The following is a 7166-nucleotide window of genomic DNA, read 5'->3' on the forward strand; positions in this document are numbered from 1 at the left end:
TCCGGGGGGAAATGGGACAAAGTCTGCAGAAGCTACCATACAATGAGACAGAGTCAGCCGGAGGCTAATTAAGCAATGCTGCACAACCGGGAACACAGGATATCTCAAGAACATTACAGACTGAGCACATGGAGGCCTTGGGACTGATAATCCAGTCTCTCCAGGGGGAAAGAGAAATCCATGTTCCTAGGAACTGAAACCTTAGCTCCTTCAAAGCCCTGGACTCAGCCCTGTGTGTTCTTTCCAAGTCTGCTCCTGAGCAAGGACACAGGAGCAGGTTCCCTTTGCCCTTTCATCAGGCCCTCTGAGAAGGCCTTAGGTTAGTTCAGCTCTCAGTATCATTCTTCAAAGAAAGAGAGAAAAAAAAACTATCTTAAAATGCATATGGAATCACAAAAGTCCCCAGATAACCCAAACAGCCTTGAACAAAAAGAACAGCACGCAAGGGATAACAATTCCGAATCTTAAGCTATGTTTCAGAGTCTTCGTAGTGAAAAACAATATGGTACTGGCACAAAAACAGACGTGTAGACCGACGGAACCACGCTGAAGACTGTTGAAACAGGAGGGGCTTCCGTCATTTAATATTTGATGAAGATGCCAAAAACTGAAGCTGGGAAAAAGAAAGCACCTTCAACAAATGGTGTTAGGAAAGCTGGATGTCCACACGCAGAAGAAAGCAACCGGATCCTGTAGTGGCATTTCATTTACATTTTAATAAACAAAGCTTGCCTGAAGATCAAAAAAAAAAGAAAGTAGTCACACTGGCCAGTGTTACAGACCAGGCAACAACACACTCATCTTTAATCCCAGTAGCCACAACGACACACGTCTTTAATCCCAGTAGCCACAACAACACAGACCTTTAATCCCAGTAGCCACACCAGACTATAATGGAGCACACCCTGGAATCCCAGAACGAGATGGGTGGAGACAGTGTTCAGTTTCATTGTGAGGTTTCCTGGAGGCAGGATGACCATTTTCAGACTGAGGTCGTGGTCTGGCTGCTTTGCTTTTCTGGTCTTCAGGTTGAATTCCAATGTCTGTCTCTGAGTTATTATTAATCAGGCTTCAGATCTGAATCTATCACTTTGCAGAAAAACCAACTCCAATGGACTTAAATGTGGGACCCGGAAACCTGAAGTCGCCAGAAGAAAACATAGGCAGTTCCCTGGATGATCGAAGGATAGGAAAGGCCTTTCTGACCAGGACGCGATTTCCCCAGGAATTAAGGCCAAAACTGACAAGAGGGGCTTTATAAAACTGAAATGCTTTGGCACAGTGAAAGAAACAATTGACCACGTAAAGACACAGCCTACAAAATGGGAGGGGATCTTTGCCAGTTCTACATCTGACACAGGATTAATATCTAAAATAATACCTAAAATGTATTTCTTTAAAAAAGTCAAGAAACAAAGAGTCAAAAACAAACACCTCCCAAACCTCCAGAACCAAAACAACTCATTGGCCCCTCCAGAACCAAAACAACTCATTCAGAAAGGTCTGGGACTGGAACAGAGAGTTCTAAAAAAAAAAAAAAAAAAAAACCAAAAACAAAACAAAACAAAAAAACCCAAAAAAACAAAACAAAACAAAAAAACCAACAAAAGCAGAGGGGTGGGTGTGAAAATCAAAACAATCAGGGAAGATGAACAAAGAACTGACAAATGCTGGAACAGGGTAGCAGGCCCCAGACCATAGCACAGTTGATGCCGTGCAGGAGACCTCATTCTGACCTTAGAACCCAGCACATGGGTCCTAAACCATACATACAAGTAATATTAGACAGACCAAGCCGGTTGTAATTTGAAATATATACATATATGCATGTAACAGAAATTAATGATAAAAGATGCCTGAATTTGGAAGAGAGTAGGAGAGGCATATGAGAGGACTTGAGGGAGGAAAAAAAGCAGGAAATGATACAGTTATATTGTTGTTTCAATAATAAAAAAGCCACCATGGCCAAGGCAACTTAGAAAAGAAAACACTTAATTTGGGCTTATGGGTCTAGAATGTTACAGACCATCATGGCAGAGTGAGGCATGCTGGCAGGAATGGCTCAGAGCTCACATCTCAAACTGCAAGCAGGAGGTGGAGAAAGCGAATTGGAAATGGTGCCCAAGTCTTCTGAAACCCCCCACCCCCTCATGACACTGTCTTGGGCACATCATTCCTACTCCCGTGCCAAGGAGTAGTTGGTGGCCAACACACAGTGGACTAAATTTCTTCTAGCTCATAATGCGAGGGCGTCGTCCGTCTGGGTGAGAAAATTAGAGTCAAGGATATGAAGCGGTTGATCCTGAGAGAGCTGGGTGAGAGCCAGTGTTCTGCTCTATTTTAAGGCATTCAAATCCCAGGCCTAGGGAATGATGTTGCTCTTAATGGGTTTCCCACTTTAGGTAACCTAATGAGAGAATCCCTAATCTTCGAGCTCACAAATGCACCAGAGGTTTGCTTCCTAGAGTTAAGGAACCTGTCAACTTGATTGCATTAACCGTCAGGGTGTGTCTAACCTATCTATGGTATGCAGCCCATTATTTGCTAAATAAAATCCTTCCTTTCAGAAATCCACATCCACACAGCAGCCTTTATAAGCACAAAGAATCAGTCAGAATTTTGAGACCAAGTTCAAGGGTTTCTCGAGTAAACTGTCACTGTTAGGTTCCAACCGATTTGTTATTTTTGAAATGAATGGATATGCAATTTACCTATTTCTCATTTGAGGCAAAGTCTTAAAGTTTAAGAATAACTTAAACTGCCAGGCGGTAGTGGCACATATCTTTAATCCCACCCAACACTTGGGAGGCAGAAGCAGGCACATCTCTGAATTCGGGGCCAGCTTGGTCTACGGAGAAACACTGCCTCGGGAAAACCAAAAGTTTAAATATTTATACTACTTTATATCTCATTTATTACTTGGTAATTGGGTAACCCCAGAGTGTCAGAGACCCAAAAAGTAAATTAGATTACCTGGCCAGAGATGCTGTGGGATTCTGAGTAAATTGGGTCAAGTCTCCCAGCCTTGGTTTCTCTTTGTGTGGTCCCAAAATGATAGTGGTTATGCCCAGTGGTGGTGGCACACACATTTAATCCCATTACTTGGGAAGTAGAGGCAGGCACATCTCTACAAATCTGAGCCCAGATCGGTAGGCAGAGTGAGTTCCAGGACAGCTGAGGCTACACAGAGAAACCTGGCCTGGAAAAAGTAAACCAAACCAAACCAAACCAACCAACCAAACAAAACCCCACCAAAAAACACCAAGGCTGCGGGATTGCTCAGGGCAAGAGACTGATTTTAAGGTGAAAACCTGGAATTTCAAACCAGCTGTTCACAGCAAAAAACCAAAAAACAAACAACAACAACAACAACAAAAACCCACCCTTATCTCAGCATTCAGGAAGCTGAGTCAAGAACTCATAAATTCAATCAGGCATTATTAAGATTATCTCAGAAATGGAAGAGATACAGGTAGTGGGTGATGAGAGGGAAGGGGAAAAGAAGGAAGAGGGAGAGAGAAGAGGGAAGGAAAAGGGGAGAGGGGAGGAAACATGAAAATTCTCCCACCCACTCAAAATATAATTATAACTTCAGGAGACAGCCACACACTCAAGAGTATATGGGCTGCAGAAATTGGACTTGATGGGTTTAAAATAAAATGAGGAAACAAAGTGCTATGGATATGTAAGGCAGTGGTTCCCGATGGAATTGGGGTGGTGGGGATTAGAATCAAAATGCAATGTATAAAGTTCTCAAAAGAAATTACAAAGATATATAGTGAAATAAAAATGAAACAGGGCCAAGTGGAACCAGGAATTCCAATTGCTCAGTAGCTACACCCTTCCTGGTAGGAGGAGCCCAATAATCCGGAAGCTGGTTTAGAGACCAGTAGATCAAATGTGATTGGATGCCTCGGGCTAGTGGCGAGGGAGTTCCGCCCACCGCCAGTATATAGGAGCTTTGGTGCCCCTTGCTTCTTCACAGGCACTCAGGCAGCCAAGTCGCTTGCTGCAGAGCTCCGTCTCCAGAGAAGCATGAACAGAGCTCCGTCTCCAGAGAAGCACGAACCGTCAAGCTACAGTCAGAAGGAGGTCCCCACCAGGTACCCTGAAACCAGGAGAGTGATGACCCATCTAATGCGGGACTTCCTGATATATTACTACCAGTACCGCTCAAAGCGTTCCCAGCGCTCCCAGCTCTTCCTGGTCCTGGTGCCATTTCTGAGGCCTGGCCCTTCAGTGCAACTCTCAAGTCCTTGGGAGTTGCGGCACTGGCGACCCCAGCAGGATAGGAGGAAGCTGCTGTGCCCAGAGACGTCGACGTCGCTGTCGTCACGGTCGTCCTCAGCGTCGGTGAGCGAGAAGAGGAGGCTTATCCACATGGCCAGCCCCAGCCTGGCCAACAGCACCACAGCTGCCAAGGGGGCTTTTAGCAGCAGCAGAGCCGCAGCTCAGCCTCCACACTTCATCCACGTCGTCACACTACAGCAAGTCGCCTACAGCGATTCTTTATTTGGAGTGAAGAAGCTCACCCTCGCCAAGGAGTTGAAGGACACGGTTCCGGCTGCCATGCGTCAGCACTACTTGGGCCTGTTCACGGAGGAATGCCTCAAGTTCTCCTCTTCGTACCTGGAGGCCATGAAGAAGGCAGAGTCCGAGGAGAAGATGGTCTATGACAAATGTCCCGGCAAGAACAAGTACTTGAATGTCGCCCTGCACACCCTGAAAAAACTCAGGGGCCTGGTCCCCAGTGCCGTGCCGGCTTTCAGCCAGGCCACCCTGTACAAGCGCCTGCAGAGCTATCTGCTCACGGAGGAGGAGCGCAAGGAGAATGGCTTCCCATTCGCACATCCCGAGAAGCCCGGGTCTGCAAAGCTCTTCACGCAAGACGGGCTTTCGAATCCGACACACAGGACCTGCTGCCGCTGTTACATGGAGTATCCTGTGTCCTCCTCTGGCGGCTGCCTAAGCTCTGATCCCTGCGTGTTCCACTTGGGGCGCATCCTCTCCATCCGGGTGCTCGGAGGCTGGCAGATGCAGTACTCGTGCTGCAAAGCGCTCATTGGCTCCAAAGGCTGCGCGGTGGCCAAGCAACACGTGCAGGACGGCAGGACGGACAACTTGCAGGGCTTTGCCAAGACTTTCCCGAAGAAAGACTGGGAGGCGCACGCCGGAATCTACGCCCTGGACTGTGAAATGTCCTACACCACGCACGGTCTGGAGCTCACCCGCGTCAGTGTGGTGGACACGTACTTACGCGTGATTTACGACACTTTTGTCAAACCAGACAATGAGATCGTGGATTACAACACCATGTTTTCCGGAGTGACCGAGGCAGACCTGGCGAACACCAACGTTAGGCTGCGTGATGTCCAGGCCGTGCTCCTGAGCCTTTTCAGCGCGGAAACCATCCTCATCGGACACAGCCTGCAGAGTGACCTGCTGGCTTTGAAGTTCATCCACAACACCGTGGTGGACACGTCCGTGCTATTCCCGCACCGCCGGGGGCTTCCCTTCAAGCGCTCCTTGCGAGGCCTCGTCGCCCAGTACCTTAACCGGAAGATCCAGAACCACAGCAGTGGACACAACTCCATCGAGGATGCCATTGCCTGCATGCAGCTGGTGACCTGGAAGGTGCAAGAAGATGCCAAGAACAGCTCTCCTCAGCAACAGGTCATTTGCCCGAAGTGCAGACTGCAGCAAGTGAAGGTTTTCATCAGCCGATCCACACAGACGCCTACAGTACTGGCCGAGGAGCTGCACCCAGAGAACGAGGCTTAGACCCACCTTACACTCCCCAGCCAGAGACTTGAGGACTTCTTGTGAATTGATTATAGGATGTGGGGGGCGAAGAATGGCCTCCATAGAGTTGTTAAACTTTTAGTCCAAGCCTGAAGCCTGGCAGAGTGACCTGCTACCTTGTGCAAGGCCAGGTACTGTTTGCCCTGTTGCGATTTTGAAAACAGAATGAGTTTAGTCAAGTCATGTCGTGCCCAACCAAAGGAGTGAGGAGGAACTACTGCTGCTGATTCCTGAGCTCTCTGACAGAGCTGACCAAGGAAAACAGCCTGTCTGACTTGGGTGAGACTGTTTTGGTTCGACAAGGATGGACGGGACTGTTAACTGTGACTTCGAGATTAACTTTGCTTAGTAAAAGCCACTACTTCTAGTTTGTCAGGTCCCCAGTGCTTTGAGAATGTTGATGAAATTTGCGGGAAATAACTAGTTCCAAGCAGCACTAATAGCCTCTTAATTTTCAGATCTTTTTCCTCTTGACGTTGAATTAGTAACTTTTTTCTTCTTCTACTACTACATAAATACATTGTTTAGCAATTATAAAATGTAAGTGGTTTGGGAATGATCTTAAGAACTTGGTTGAAAATTGATTGAATTATTTCCACTAGAAAATAGAATGGATCCAAACACCTTTTATTTCTACTTATGATATTTTTTTTTTGGGGGGGGTTTCTAATTCTTGCCTATGTGTTTTCTAGTTTGTAATCTTATATCTGATTCCCAAATAAAGTTCTTTTTTTTGAAATAAAGATTTGTACTCATGTGTTTGATTACACTTTATTATCGATCAACTTAAACCTGAGTCAGACCTAAGCTAGGGGGTACCTGACTGTCAGAATCTGGATTCTTGGACTTTAGAGGGGCTAGGCTTCAGTGTTCTAGCTTCCAGAATTTGCTTTCCCAATCCCACTTGGACTTCTGTGACTTGGTATAGCAAAGGCACCCCCTTTTCAGACCCCAAAGCCTTCACATGTAGCGAGTCTTTCTCTGTCCTGCTAGTCAGTTCCCAGGTCACACGGAGACTTATTAATTATGAAAGCTTGGCCAATAGCTTAGGCTTGTTTCTAACTAGCTCTTATAGCGTAACCCTTATTTTAATCTACATGCTTTCATGTGGCTCTGTTACCTTTACTTTGCTGTTGGCTCTGTATCCTGGCATCTCTGCTCTTCTTCCCAGAGTCCTCTCTTTCCCTGAAGTTCCCATACCTCCTGCCTAGGTATTAACCATCCAACTCTTTATCACACCAATCACAGCAACACATTTTCGCACAGAGGACAAATAATCCACAACATTCACGTCTGGGTACCCTTGTCACCTGATGAGCATGGTCTGGGTAGACTGTCTGCCACTACAGTTGGTTAACATGGTG

General features: G+C 46.6%; 1 pseudogene; it reads left to right on the forward strand.

Annotated features, from left to right (window-relative positions):
* The first annotated feature begins 3996 nt into the window (after nt 1-3996).
* LOC125394213 (RNA exonuclease 1 homolog pseudogene) lies at nt 3997-6545 on the forward strand (annotated as a pseudogene).
* The last annotated feature ends 621 nt before the right edge of the window (nt 6546-7166 follow it).

This window comes from Myodes glareolus, chromosome 20, assembly GCF_982192425.1.
Source record: "Myodes glareolus chromosome 20, mMyoGla1.1, whole genome shotgun sequence".
NCBI lineage: Eukaryota > Metazoa > Chordata > Mammalia > Rodentia > Cricetidae > Myodes > Myodes glareolus.